Below are 13,847 nucleotides of genomic sequence, written 5' to 3'. Positions count from 1 at the left end.
TATATTTCATTTCACGTTAGGTATTAAGGGATGAAGCTAGTCACCCACAGAGGCAGGAAGCTTGGAGAAGGAACTCACTGCTGAACAAGTCCTAGGGTCACAAGGTTAATATGCTGCTGTGGCTCTCATAAAAACTCTGTCAATTGAAGCATGGCTCAAGTCCTAGAATGCTGGAATCTTCCTTCCTCTAATCATCACTGTATCATTATGAACGCTTCGTTCAGCACCTCCTGGTGATGACCCCTTCGCCATGACTGCCTTCTCATGGATGCTACCAAGTGCCAGGAAGTGATTGTCTGTCAGAACATTACATTTTTTTCTGTCACTCGCCCATAATTTAGTTCTGGCTCTGTAAAAAGAGAAATCTCTAATACTTAAGTTGCATCTGAGTCATTGACATGTGATCATTTCATAAGAGTAGACAGCTAGATGAAAGAGAGTCAGTAAGCATGAGGCACTGCTGTTGTCATTATTAGACTCCACCTGGGGAAAGGCAACTGTGTGATCTTCAAGCAGTGAGTCTCAGAGCAAAGCGGTTGGGATTTGGACCTGGGTTTGTGTTCAGGTTCTGCCTCCTGAAAGCTGTATGACTGTGGATGAGTCCTGCTGCCCGTGTCCTCTCCTGTGAGTGAGGATAACACCAGACTTCAGATGGCTGCTGTGAGTCCAATGAGGTGATCTATGTGATGTGCTTTGAGAGTTGTCCATGCAATACAAACACAGGCGGCCTTCTCATCCTAGAGGATTTCAAAGCTCTCCAAAGTGTGGGTGACTGTTGTGTGTCCCTTATTCTTCCTCAAACCCTGCCCCTCCTAGCATAACTTTTCTGTCCCACCTCATCTTCCTTTCCCCACTTGCATGTCCTTCCTCACATTATCTTCCTCACCCATCTTCTGGTCGCCTTCCAGATCCTACTCTCCCTAAGTTTTAGCTGCAATACATTCCTCTGGGAGAGACCTCACTGATCTCTGAATTTGTCATCTGTGTACATCATTTAAGACAGGAGTGATAGCATAGCCTTCTCTTCCTACCTGTGGCACAGTCCAAGTCTCCCTGAGTGGATTTTTAAGCCCCCAAGAGCAGAGTCAAGCTTGATGTATCTTGCTAGCCACAGCAGCCAGTTGGGAGGCTCAACAAACAGCACCTATTTTTCTGATGACAGAATTGAAATGGTTTTGCTGAAATTATGTGATAGTTTTACGGAGTTTTCTGTTATCCTCATTCAAGTTGGAATTAAAGTGGCTACTGTAGATACATGGTGGGACTATCATTCTCTGGAGAAAAGAGGAGTGCCCAGGCTAGTTGGGTGCAGGGAAATGGAGGCTCCTTCCACTGCTCTGCCAGCCTCAGCCGAGCTGTTTGCACAGCATCCTCAGAATGGGGAGTGGGGACAGCAAAAGCCAGAGACCTCCTTTGTTTTCAAAAAACAAGGGTTTTGCCCGGCCGGGCGTGGCTCAGCGGTTGAGCGTCGACCTAGGATCCAGGCGATCGGGGTTCGATTCCCGGTCAGGGCACATGCCTGGGTTTGGGGCTCAATCAATGACTCTCTCATCATTGATGTTTCTCTCTCTCTCTCTCCCCTCCTGTCTCTCTCTGAAATCAATAAAGATATATTTTAAAAAAAGAAACAAACAAACGAAAAAACCCACCAAGGGATTTATTGTGACTTTTTTTCTAATTCTAAAATATTTATTAAATTTTCACAAGAGCCAAACACTATTTATAAAATATCTGTTAAGACAGTTCTTGCTCTCAGTCAGTTTTAAAAGCACAGTAATCATTTGTTTACCCAAGTTGCAAATGGCTGAGCTTTGCCCATGCTGCAGTTTGTAGCCCAAAGGATCCACAGGGTTGCCTTTGGCAAAGCTGGGGAAGTAAACAGTGTGGTCTTTCCCTCCCCAGGATAGCAGTCAGGCATCCTTCCTGTTAGTGTCCTGCTGGCCATGCAACCCAACCCCAGTCCTGAACAAGCCTTTCTTCCCTAGAGAGCACTCTATATTTCTCACTCTCTAGACTGCTTCGTGGCCATAATCTAAAAGATGAAGCTTTCACTACTAGGATGAACCAGGCAAAATGTAGGGCAAAAATGGCCAAATATCAGCAATGCCATACGGTTCACCTAATAGATGTCATATTGAAAGAAACAGATAAGCTTATTTCAGTTGATAGCATAGGGAACATAGTTGTGATTAGGACCCCAAGCTCCCAAGTTAGATAGGCCTGAGTTCAAACCCTGGCACTGTGTCCCTGACTGTCCAGCATGATAACTGTCCTGGTCCATTATAAAATGGAGATAGTAATACCTATCTCAGAAGGTCGGTGTGACAAAATTCCAACCTAGAAGAAGGCTCTCAATAACTGATGGGATTTACCACTGGTAGGTCTTGAGGACATACTGGCAATGGGGCAGATCAGAAGCAGCAAGTCTGCCTTTGTTTATGTGGAAGTCATGCTGAATGCTGAGTGCATGCACATCTGTTCTAAGTAGATGGCATGTATTAATATGTGTAACTCTCATAACAACCCTCTGTGATAGATGTTATTATGATTATTATTCCCATTTTACAGATAAAAAAATGGAGACACAGAGAGGCAATTCAGAGAGCTGGAAAGGGACAGGTGTGGGATTCAAATCCAGTCTGCTTCCAGAGTTCACACATGTAACCTCCCTGCACCTTACTTCTCTCTTATACCTGTAATCTACTAAGATATGGACTAGATTTCAAAAAACTGTCTCATTAAAAAGTGGGCAAAAGACCTTAACAAGCACCTGTCCAAAGAAGATATACAGATGGTCAATAAGATATAAAAAGTGCTGAGCATCATATGTCATTAAGGAATTACAAATTAAAACAACAGTGAGACACCACTACATATCTATTAGAATAACTAAAATACAAAACACTGACAGCACCAAATGCTGGCAAGGATATAGAACAGAAGCTCTCATTCACTGCTGGTGGGAACACAAAATGGTCCAGCTACTTTGAGAGACAGTTTGGCAGTTTCTTACAAAACTAAACATACTCTTACCTTATGATCCAGCAATTGTGCTTCCTGGTATTAATCTAAATGAATTGAAAACTATGAACACAAAAAAACTTGAACATGGATGTTTATAGTAGCTTTATTCATAACTGCCAAAACTCGGAAGTAATCAAGATGTCCTTCAGTAGCTGAATGGATGAATAAACTGTGGTAATTTTAGATAATGGAATATTATTCGGCGTTAAAAAGAAATGTACTATCAAGCCATGAAAAGACATGAAGGAGCTTAAGTGTATATTAGTAAGTAAAAGAAGCCAATTTGAAAAGGCTACACACTGTGTGATTCAAGACATATGACATTCTGGAAAAAGCAAAAAACTATGGAGATTTTTTAAAAAGATAAGTGGTTTCCAGGCCAGAGGGGGAAAGATGAATGAATAGGACTGTGCAAAGAGGATTTTTAGGGCAGGGAAACTATTCTGCAGGATACTATGAAGACAGATATCTGTTATTATACATTTGTCAAACCCACAGAATGTAAAACACCAAGAGTGAACCCTGAGGTAAACTATGGACTTTGGGTCATGATGATGTGTCAATGTCAGCTCATCAATTGTAAAAAACACACACAACTAAACTAAACTCTGGTGAGAGATGTTAATAGTGGGAGAAGTTTTAAGTGTGTGGGGACAGGGGTAAATGGGAAATCGCTGTACTTTTTGATCAATTTTGCTGTGAACCTAAAACTGCTCTAACAAATGGTCTATTTTTTTAAAAAACACAGCCTTTAGGATGCAAGGAAACCTTTGGACTTACTTTTCCTTTAAATCCCCTAGGATCTAACTTCAGCACTCAGAAGAAAAAAAATCCCTAACCCTAAACTTAGAATTCCATGTTAACACATAATATTGAAACATGGAGCTAAGAAATTAGGAAGTTTCTAGACATTAGAGTGGTCAGACTAGCTTTCTGGTAGCCCAGTATTTTTAGGCCAAGGCTCTTGGTGTATTAATTAGATCTTCAACACTCTTGTGAGCAAATGGTATATGGGCTCATGTTAGGCAACCACATGTGAATGAGTCAGAAGAGCTTAAAAAATCCAAGCTGTTTGTGAAATTAAGGCATTAAACACATGTAGAAACATAAACACTGTGCCACTCAGAGGGAATCTTTAGACACACCTGATGTGGAACCAATAAACTCAGATGCTGAGTGCTGAAATATTCATTTTGTCCTTGATTTCTTTCTTATATTACTGTATCAAAACTCAGACCATGTAAGTCTGCTCAATAAATTGATTTTGACTAGCAATTTCAGGCGCTGAGTAGAACTAGGGCAAGCTTAAAAGAACTCAGATTTGAATAAAAATTAAAAATATCACTTGCAGATAGAGAGGGTGGTTTTTAAGCAGTACTTCTCTTTGTTGCCAAATGCTACTTCTGTTGTACCTGGACTGTAACAGCAGGTTTATAAGCAAAGTTTTAAAGTTCTGTTTTTAACAATCTGAAAGTATATTACATAATAAGTCTGCTGAGTAAAAGCTCTTTCATTGTCTGTGTTGGAATCCTGGTATTCAATTAGAGTAGAAGATAACTGGTTTATTTTCTTCTGGGCTTCTATTTTCTTCAAAGAGTATTTCTTCTGGATCCTTCTCCCCTTGTGAGGGGGTCAAACATTGATGTAGAAAAATACTCATCATGCAGGACCCACCTTTGTTCTTTGCTTAGAGCAGATCAAAAGAGTACCCCAAAATTCTGAGGTGTTTTTTTCTTCTTCTAGTTTTACAATTGATTTAGATGTAAATTACTTGGGGGTCAATGCTTGCCTCCATTTTTATCCACATTTTAATAGATTGTTTTCTGTGCTGACATGTTTAGTGTTTCTTAAGAGCCAGTTATATCTGGTTTCCATGAATAACTAGGTTTTTTAATGGAAAGGAATGTGTAGGTATAACTCATACTCTTGATTTCTTTAAGAAATACTCATTATCTGTGAGATGTTTCTTCTTCTGGGTAGAGAGGGTCATTTGCACCTCAGAGGGTTGGTGGTAGGTAGGACAAGAACACTCTAGTAAGACATAAAAGAAACTTTTCTTACATATTCTTTAATAGGAAAAGTGAAACAAGCTTTTAGTCTGGCATAAAGAGACAAGTAGACATCAATAAGGTAACTTTCCTGAAAATTTAATGCTATTTCTCTAGATACTATACTACTTTCTCTATGACTCTACTTAAGGGGTACTCAAGGAAACTGTTATCATTTGAACTACTTGATCATTGCAAAATGACAAAAAATTGATTTTTTATGAGGGCAGGTAATGTTCTCTGTGTGCATTTCTTTATCATGCTAATTAATTAGACACATAGAGGCTAATTTGAAAATACATTAAGATGGAAATATGAGATGATAATTTGTAATCAACAAGGAAAATGAGTCATCCCTTTCACTCTTTCAAATCACCCCACAAGTAAATCCCCCACCTGTGAGGCGGGTGGTCAGCCATCAGGAATGGGGTTGCACTAATGAGAAGCTGAAGGTCCAGATTTCCAGGCTGTGGTTGGTGATGGCAATGCCTAAACACTGTCCCGATATGTTCAGTCTGAGGAGTTCATTAAATGTCAGCTAAACAGCCTCAGTTGGTAGTTGGAGTGAAATTTTTGAAGTTGACGCATCAAGATAGTCTTCTCAACTGTCATGTTTCCTAGAAGCTCAGAGTTGTGACGCCTCTTCACCAGGGTTCACATCCAGATGTTATATGGATCCTACTACTTTGTGGCATAGGGCAGAGCTGCCTAAGTCCCTCCTGGCTGGGGCTGGTCTGGAGAGTTGGGCTTTAAGGTGAGAGAAGACTGGAGAGGCTGCAGCTGCCTGGGCTGGCAGGGCCTGGAGGAGCCCCTTGCTGTACCTAGTGCAGGGGGAGAGCTCTGGACCCGGGCTCTACTGATTCTGTGCTGTGGCTGACCTTGACATACTGTGCCTACTCACTCTTATTCTCCTCTGAACATTTACATTTCCCAGGATGTCTTTCTCACATTCACTGTCTTGTGTTATTTTTTAATTAGGCTGTTGACACTAAGTCAGAAAATACTGGGGTGGTTTTTTGTTTGTTTCATGGTGACACAGTAGACACTCTGTTCTGCTCACTCATCTTATAGCTCCAGAGATGATATTTAGATAGCAAGTACTGGGCACTTAGTAAACACAGATCAATTAATTGATTGATTGACTAACTGGTTGATTAACTGTAGTGTCTGCTCTTTGCTTAGGTTACTACAATGCATCCTTTTGAGAAGAGGGTTGTGTGTAACTGAAGAATGGGCTGTGTAGCTGGCTGAGTCTAGAAAACCTCTTTGTCCAAGCGGTCCAGCTCTAAGAGACCTATATTCGCACAATTAAATCCAGAGGGGACTTAAAGCGCTCAAAGCCTCAGGATTAAAAAGTTGTGGGGAAAAGAGAATTCATGTGTGGCAGGCCCAGACCATTTACAATCTTCTGTGGCTCAGGGCCATGTGCAACAAAATAAAAACAAGTGTTATAGGCCTGGTTTCTGGCTGAATGTGTTAGTCAGAAATATGGAGGATTTTTTCCCTTATAAGCTTCATAGTCTCCTATTATAAGGAACTAGTAAAAATGTCCATTTGAACAGCATAGAGAAGGTATAACTCCACTAATATTCTTGAAATTGCAATGTTTATCTTTGTCTTTAGGTTTAATGTTGAACACTGAGGATCAGAATTTTATTTTAAGTCAGAGACATTTTAGCTGCCATTCCTAGGCTCAAGCTGACTCAATGAATATATGGGTTTTGATTTTTGTATTTACAATGCTTGGCAAAAATGATCATACAAAGGAATATCTTTTATTATAAAAAAATTATAATAAAAGATAATATTGGTAAGGCTAATTGCTAAATTAAGCTTTCCCCTAATCAAGCTCAGCTGATTAATTTTAAAGGTAATTGACAATAAACATTTTTAGGAGTGTTTAACTAAGCTAATACATACTTTTTAAATAGAAATCTTACACTAACCACACTCTAAGCCTATTAAGTAAAAATGTGTATTGTATAGCCCCATTCATTATTCACAAAAGGAAAATTATAGCCTACATATATGTTTGTATATACCTCCTCTTAGTTGAAATCCCATAATTTGTTGTATACAATTATAGAAAAAGAACAAATAAGGAAATAGTTAGGTTCTGATGAAATTTTCGAAATAAAATCTTACAATGGCCTGTAGCTTATTTAAAGTTCAAAGGAAAATCCCCCTGCTCAGGTATGTAGTCGATGTAGATATACACCCTGTTTCACTCTGTTTTTGAGTGAATAAAGTTCAGGGCTTCACTTCTAAATAGCCAAAGCCTTCTTTAACTGTAAAACCATGGTCCTTTTGCCAGAAGATTTCTAAATCCCTGTCACAGATACCTGAAAAACATGAATGCTCAATTGGCTGGTTTTTCTTGTTATAATAAAATGATCTGTTCTATAACCTCTCATTTCTATCATTGACAGGAATGTGTCTCTAAACCAGAAAGACATCTGTTAGCAATTTTCAGGCTCTATGTGGCCTCTGGTTTTATAAGAGCTTCATCTGAAACTCTGATTCATTTGTTAAAAATTAGCTAATGTAAGTGGGGGTATGGACAGTCATCTCCCCCTGGGCATCTGGGGAAGAGTCTGGTTAGAGTTCTGGGCTCTGCCTCACAGCATATGTTGTGATGAGCCTAGGGTTTAGGTGTTAGACAGTGGAACTGCCCACGTTGGGCCTGAGATTTGATGCTGAGAGTTTCGTCTCTTGGACTTGTTATCTTACTTTCTTTAATCTTCTGTTATTCTCACAGAGGAGTATATTCTTACTTGACATAAGAATGTTTCTCAAGTCATGAAAATATAAAACACACATGCACATATGCACACTGGAACTCAATAGAAAAGCCCAGCGCTTGGATTCCCACATACCTGGCTTCAAATCCAGGCTCAGTTACTCATAGCTCTGTGACCTTAGGGGAGTTACTTTATTTTATCATTTACTTATTTATAAAATGAACATAATAATTCCTATCTCGATGGAGATGACACATGTAACTTTCCTGGAACAGAAAAGAGTATTATTTTATAAGGCCTGGGAACCCCACCCCCTCGCTGTTACGTATCAGAAGATCTATTTTAAGGTCTGGTGTTTGCACAAACCCATTCAGAGGATAAATGTGGAAATTAGGGCTAAGATTTCTGGTTATTTCTCTTTCCCAATGCTAGAAGAAACTCAGAGGTTAAACTTGTTTTATGTTTTGTTAATTGTGCAGTTTCCTCTCCACTAAATATCTGCACAGGGTTAAAGGGGAAGGAGGTACTTGGATGAGCTATCTATGGCCTAGATGAGTTTAAGAGAGTTGCTGGATTTCTCTGAACTTCATTCTGTTCATATATGAAGTGTAGAGATAAATGCTGAACTTGCAGATCATTTGGGCATGATACGTAATATAACATAATGGCTGCTGCCATTGAACCCCCACATTGCTTCATTTCCCCAAGGACAGTCAGCAGTGCCTCTAAGGCACTGAGAAGAGAAGGCAAACTGATCATGTGAAGCACCGACCACCTCCACAATGAGAACAAAGACTGTGCAGCTGGACATATGGTAGTTTTCCAGGAACAAATATTTCCAAATCGTTATATGATCTACTTTTGTTTTTTTCCTCTACTCTGTGGGGAAACAGGAAATTTAAACTCTGAGCCATACCCCTCTTCCCCAATCACCTACATCCTCAGGAAATACAAACACATTTGAATAAGCAGATTATTACAGTGATAAAAATATATTCCAAGGCTAGATACATATTGTGTTAAGATTATTTGATTTTTGTTGACTATAATTTTACCTTCTTCTCTATGTAATAGGTTTTATAAACTTAGGACAAAACGTGAAGTTCTTTCTTAGGAGTCAGGGGCACTCAAGTGAAAGATGGGGAGAACTAATCTTCTGAAAATTTTCTTAACTCCTCTCCCATGAACTCCTCTCCCAACCTGAACTCACTCAAGACAAGACTGTGCACCCCACAGGGATCTGCTGGGACTGGCCTCCTGGCCTGTGATTGCCAGCTCGTGATACCCACTCCTCCTCCCGCCAGAGGTCAGACATACCTAGTTTCTATTCAGACCTCCCACTACCAGAGAGGTTGTACAAATGAAGTCTGCACCGAAAATCACTCTGATTCCCAGCAGATTTTCTCCTCACTCTGCAGTTTCTCTGACTTTTCAGTCTGCACTTGCCTCTGTCAGGAGGAATACTAGGTTAAACTCCTATGGAGGGAGATTTGCGAGTTCTTAGTACTATAACAAAAACAAACTCTTAAAGTACCTTCCTTGTCCTCTCAGAGTAAAGCCATAAAACACTCAATGTCTAGTAACACTATATTTCACTTTCATCTTTCTATTCAGTGCTTTACTACTCTTCTCCCTGTCCCCCACACCTATCCTTCTTCTCCTTCATTTTATTTTTATTTCCTCTTTTCCTTCTGCTCAATTCTCTTATTCCAGTCAAACTCTCCCAACTCTGGGCCATGAAACCGCCTAACTGTGGCCACAGCCATGAGTGCCCACTGAGCCATCCTCACAGACACCACACTCCCCTACCCCTGGCATAGCCAGCTCGCTCCTCTATGATGTCTCTAGTGAGGAGCTCCTGTTGCCAACTCTCCAGGGGTAAACTCTTCAGTTTCTTCTAGCTCTGTCTTCTAGTATTTAGCTAGTATTTATATTTCTCAACAATGTACCTACTCTGCTGTTTTTTTAACTTCATCAACTTTAAACATTTTCTGTTGACTTCTGATTCCTACAGCTGAGTATTTCACTATAATACAGCACCTTTCCTCCACGCAGTTACATCTTAAGAGACGGTTATGTTAATGGTTTGTGTTACCATTATTAGGACCTTTTAAATAATGTTTACTGCTGAGCCATACAGTACACTGCGATTGCTTTTCCTTTCTTATACTTTTACAATTTTCCTGAAATGAGTAATCACTTTTTTTGCTTTTTTATAAACTTAGCCTAACTTGATCCACAAGCTTCATCTAAGATATTAAAAACATTTCAGTATTATTTTCCAAATGGTCAGATAAACCAGTTAACCTCTCAGTCCCAATCCTCCTGCCCTTCCCAATGCAACTCCCTGGGAAATCTCCCTCCAGGAGCCCTTCACTCTGCCTTTCCACTCTATACTGGCTGGGACAGAGCTGTCATCATAGAAACTACCTTACTGCTTACTGTTCTCTTATGCTGAATCCCATTTCCTGGGTTGCATGTAGTGTTTCTTTATTTTTGTTTTTGATTTGCAGGGGAATATTGTTCTTGAAAAAAAATATGGGAGGTAAATTTGAATCCTTGCAAAACTCATGTTGGAGACTTTTCCCAGATGCTATCATGCTCCTTGCCTGCCCATTCATATATAAGAGCAAAGCACTCAAGAAGTTCTTTGGAAGTTCTCTCTATGTCATGGAGCTTGTTGGCTCAGGAACTCCCCTGTTAAATGACTAAGTGGCTTTTCATTGGATATTTCCCAAATGTCAGCATGTTCAGTGTATTAGAAAAACCCTTAGGTCTCTTGTTCACCTTTCCAGAGGTCAGAGGGCATATTGCTGATATTCTGAAACAAATTAGGAAAGAAGGGAGTCAATTTGAAGAATTTTATGAAACATTCCTGTGTTCAAACCTAAGCTCACCCTGCTTTCTATCTTTTCCAAAGAATACACTTCTGGTCTCTTAGCATTTGGGGGTGGTGAGGATGGTGGCTGGGTGGAGGGTGGGACAGGAATCTGATTTCTAGGGCTTGGGGAATGAACTCCACCTTTTACTTCCTTGTCTTCAGGTTCTGAGCCTTTCAGAAGTCCCGTGGGAAGAACTGGTTGTCTCTTTAGTAATCCTTCTACAAACCCAACTGTTAATAAAGTTTGTTTTTCGTCACCTGATGGATGTCTCCTCTACCAAAATATATAAACCCTGTGGTTTTATATATATATTTTTTATTCTGAAAGGAAAAACAGATACATGTATGTCACTAATTCATCACATTTAACCAGAAGCTTAGCTCTGTCAATCTTTTTTTTTTTTTTTTTTAATATGTCTTCATTGATTCCAGAGAGAGGAAGGGAGAGCGAGAGAGAGAGATAGAAACATCAATGATGAGAGAGAGAGCCACTGAGCGGCTGCCCCCTGCACGCCCCACGCTGGGGATCGAGCCCGCAACCCGGCATGTGCCCTGACGGGATCCAACCGCCACCTCCTGGATCCCAGGCCGATGCTCGGCCGCTGAGCCACGCCCGGCCGGCAGCTCTGTCGGTCCTGCTGAGGAAGTTTCTCTAGCCTGGTGGCAGGAGCAAAGAAACAGAGGCTCCTCCACTTTGGGGGTTAAGGTGTCCCATGAGCACCCTGTTGAACCGGAGAGGTTGTTCTCCCAACTGAGGCAGTACAGAGTTTGTTTCTAGAACTTCCTCTCATCCTTTTAGGTCTTCCCCTATTCAGTCAGCCACATTCACGGCTTTGGGCAGAGATGATTCAGCAGAAAGAGAGAGTAAAGTCTTTAGACACAGTTTCTTAATCTGGGGTTCGTGGACTATGTGGGGTGTTTGTGGATAGAATTCAAAGAGTCCATAAAGCCGAATGGCAGAAATATCGTATCTTTATTTTCAATAACCTCTAACTTAAGTTTAACACTTCCTTCAATTGTGAATGTTACAGTAGACCACAGAGGTTACCGGTAGGAATCACAGATGTGGTCATGTCCCAAGACATTAGATAGCTCCCATTATCATTTGCACTTCCGGCAAATTGTAGTCATCAGACCTGTGGCTAGATTTTATTATTTTTTTAATTATGTTTTTATTGACTTAAGAAAGAGAAAGGGGGAGGGAGAGGGAGATAGAAACATTGATGAAAGGGAAACATCAGTATCCACCAGCTGCTTCCGCTCCGCGCTCCTTCTCTGCCCACCGGAGCACAGGCCGCGGCAGCGAGCGACGCTCCGGCCGCCCGCTGCGGCCCCGCCTCCTCCCAGCCCCGCCCCGCCCCGCTGCGGCCCCGCCTCCTCCCAGCCACGCCCCGCCCCGCCCCGCTGCGGCCCCGCCTCCTCCCAGCCACGCCCCGCTGCGGCCCCGCCTCCTCCCAGCCACGCCCCGCCCCGCTGCGGCCCCGCCTCCTCCCAGCCACGCCCCGCTGCGGCCCCGCCTCCTCCCAGCCACGCCCCGCCCCGCTGCGGCCCCGCCTCCTCCCAGCCCCGCGGCGGCGACCCCGGCTCCGGGCAGCCCCGCCTCGGGCCGCCCCGCGCAGTCGCTGGTGGTCCTGCTCTCCCGGCCCCTTCCCCGGCGGCCCCGCGGGCCGCTGCACCCCGTCATTTTGGCCTCCTCGCGGACAGCTACGAGCAACGCGACGAGGCTGCTGCCCGAGTTCTCGAGGCTCTTCTGAGAACCGTTGACCAGCACTCCGTTGAAGTCACCAGTTGCTTTTTAGCGCCGCACGAGTCAGAAGATGAGGTGGCTGTTAACGTGGAATTTGCTAGGAACAGGTATGAATCGCCCCAGCAAGCCTCTCCAAACGAGCTCCTCCTGCGCGGGTATGCCACGGGCCGCGGCGTCCCGGTCACCGCTGAGCCGCGCGCACTGAGCCGCGGAGCCCCGCCCCTCTCACCCCACTGCGGACGGGCCTCCAGAATGCTCGCAGGACATCAAGGCTATGTCAGCACTTCAGTGGGTGTCCGGGGAGGACCATGGGGCGATGTTCACACCGCTGACAGTGAAATACGAGTACCATGACACTGAATGCACTGGAGTTGACCTGATCACGAAGACCTGTTTTAGCACCAACCGGGTCTTTGGACTCTCAAGTGACTTGCAGCAGGTAGCAGGGCCGTTGGCTCGCACCCAGGATGCCCTCAGCACAGTGTTGCAGTGTGCGGAGAATGTACTGTCTGGAAAGGTGTCCGCTGACAATACTGTGGGCCGCTTCTTGATGACTATGGCGAACCAGGATCGTTCGGAGGACTTCCAGACCATGCTCAACAGCAACATCAGTGACCTACTGATCGTGACCCACCTGGCCAATCTCACCCAGTCACAGATTGCCCTGAATGAGAAACTTGTCAATCTGTGAATTGGCCCCAGCAGCACTCCTTCCATTCTAGCCCCAGTGCTAGGACTCAGAATGGAGTGAAGTGGAAATGGTTTCCTGTGGTTTGAGTCACACTGAGTGAGTCAGCTGCTTGTGACTCTAAATAAACATAGCCTATCTTTTGTAAAAAAAATAAAAAATATATATATATTGATCAGCTTCCTCCTACACCTCCCTGCTGGGGATGGAACCTGAAAGCCAGGCATGTGCCCTGACCAGGAATCAAACTGGTGACCTCTTGGTGCATGGGTTGACACTTAACTACTGAACCACACCAGCTGGGCACTAATCTTATTTTTTAAAAGGTATTATGTAACAACTTAAATATTTTGATAAATATATTTCTATGTATTTGGCTTATTTTGGAATTTTATGCATTTTGCTTTTATACTTAAAACCATATTCTGAGAAGGGGTCCACAGGTTTCACCAAACTCCCAAAGTGTTCAAGAACCCTGCTTCGAGTTCTAAACACTTAGCATTTGGGGCTGCAAGAGTCTAGGCTCTGAAGGGGCTCAAGCATAGAGAGTACATGATCATTTAAGAGGAATAGGGTCTCCAATCAGAAATTGTTTGATTATAAAAATATAAAAAGTGTTACACCTGAGTTAGTAAGTACGATTCACATCCAGTACTTTGGGACTAATGACTTTGGGTCAAACTATACAGGTTTGAATGTGTCCAAAAAACAGGCAGGG

At 42.6% G+C, this 13,847-nt stretch overlaps 1 pseudogene; it reads left to right on the top strand.

Annotated features, from left to right (window-relative positions):
* LOC107525071 (eukaryotic translation initiation factor 3 subunit F pseudogene) overlaps positions 1-13,510 on the top strand; it is a 63,387-nt pseudogene extending 49,877 nt beyond the window's left edge.
* The last annotated feature ends 337 nt before the right edge of the window (positions 13,511-13,847 follow it).

This window comes from Miniopterus natalensis, chromosome 1 (assembly GCF_054644295.1).
Source record: "Miniopterus natalensis isolate mMinNat1 chromosome 1, mMinNat1.hap1, whole genome shotgun sequence".
Lineage (NCBI taxonomy): Eukaryota > Metazoa > Chordata > Mammalia > Chiroptera > Miniopteridae > Miniopterus > Miniopterus natalensis.
This window is presented reverse-complemented; position numbering and strand designations above follow the sequence as displayed.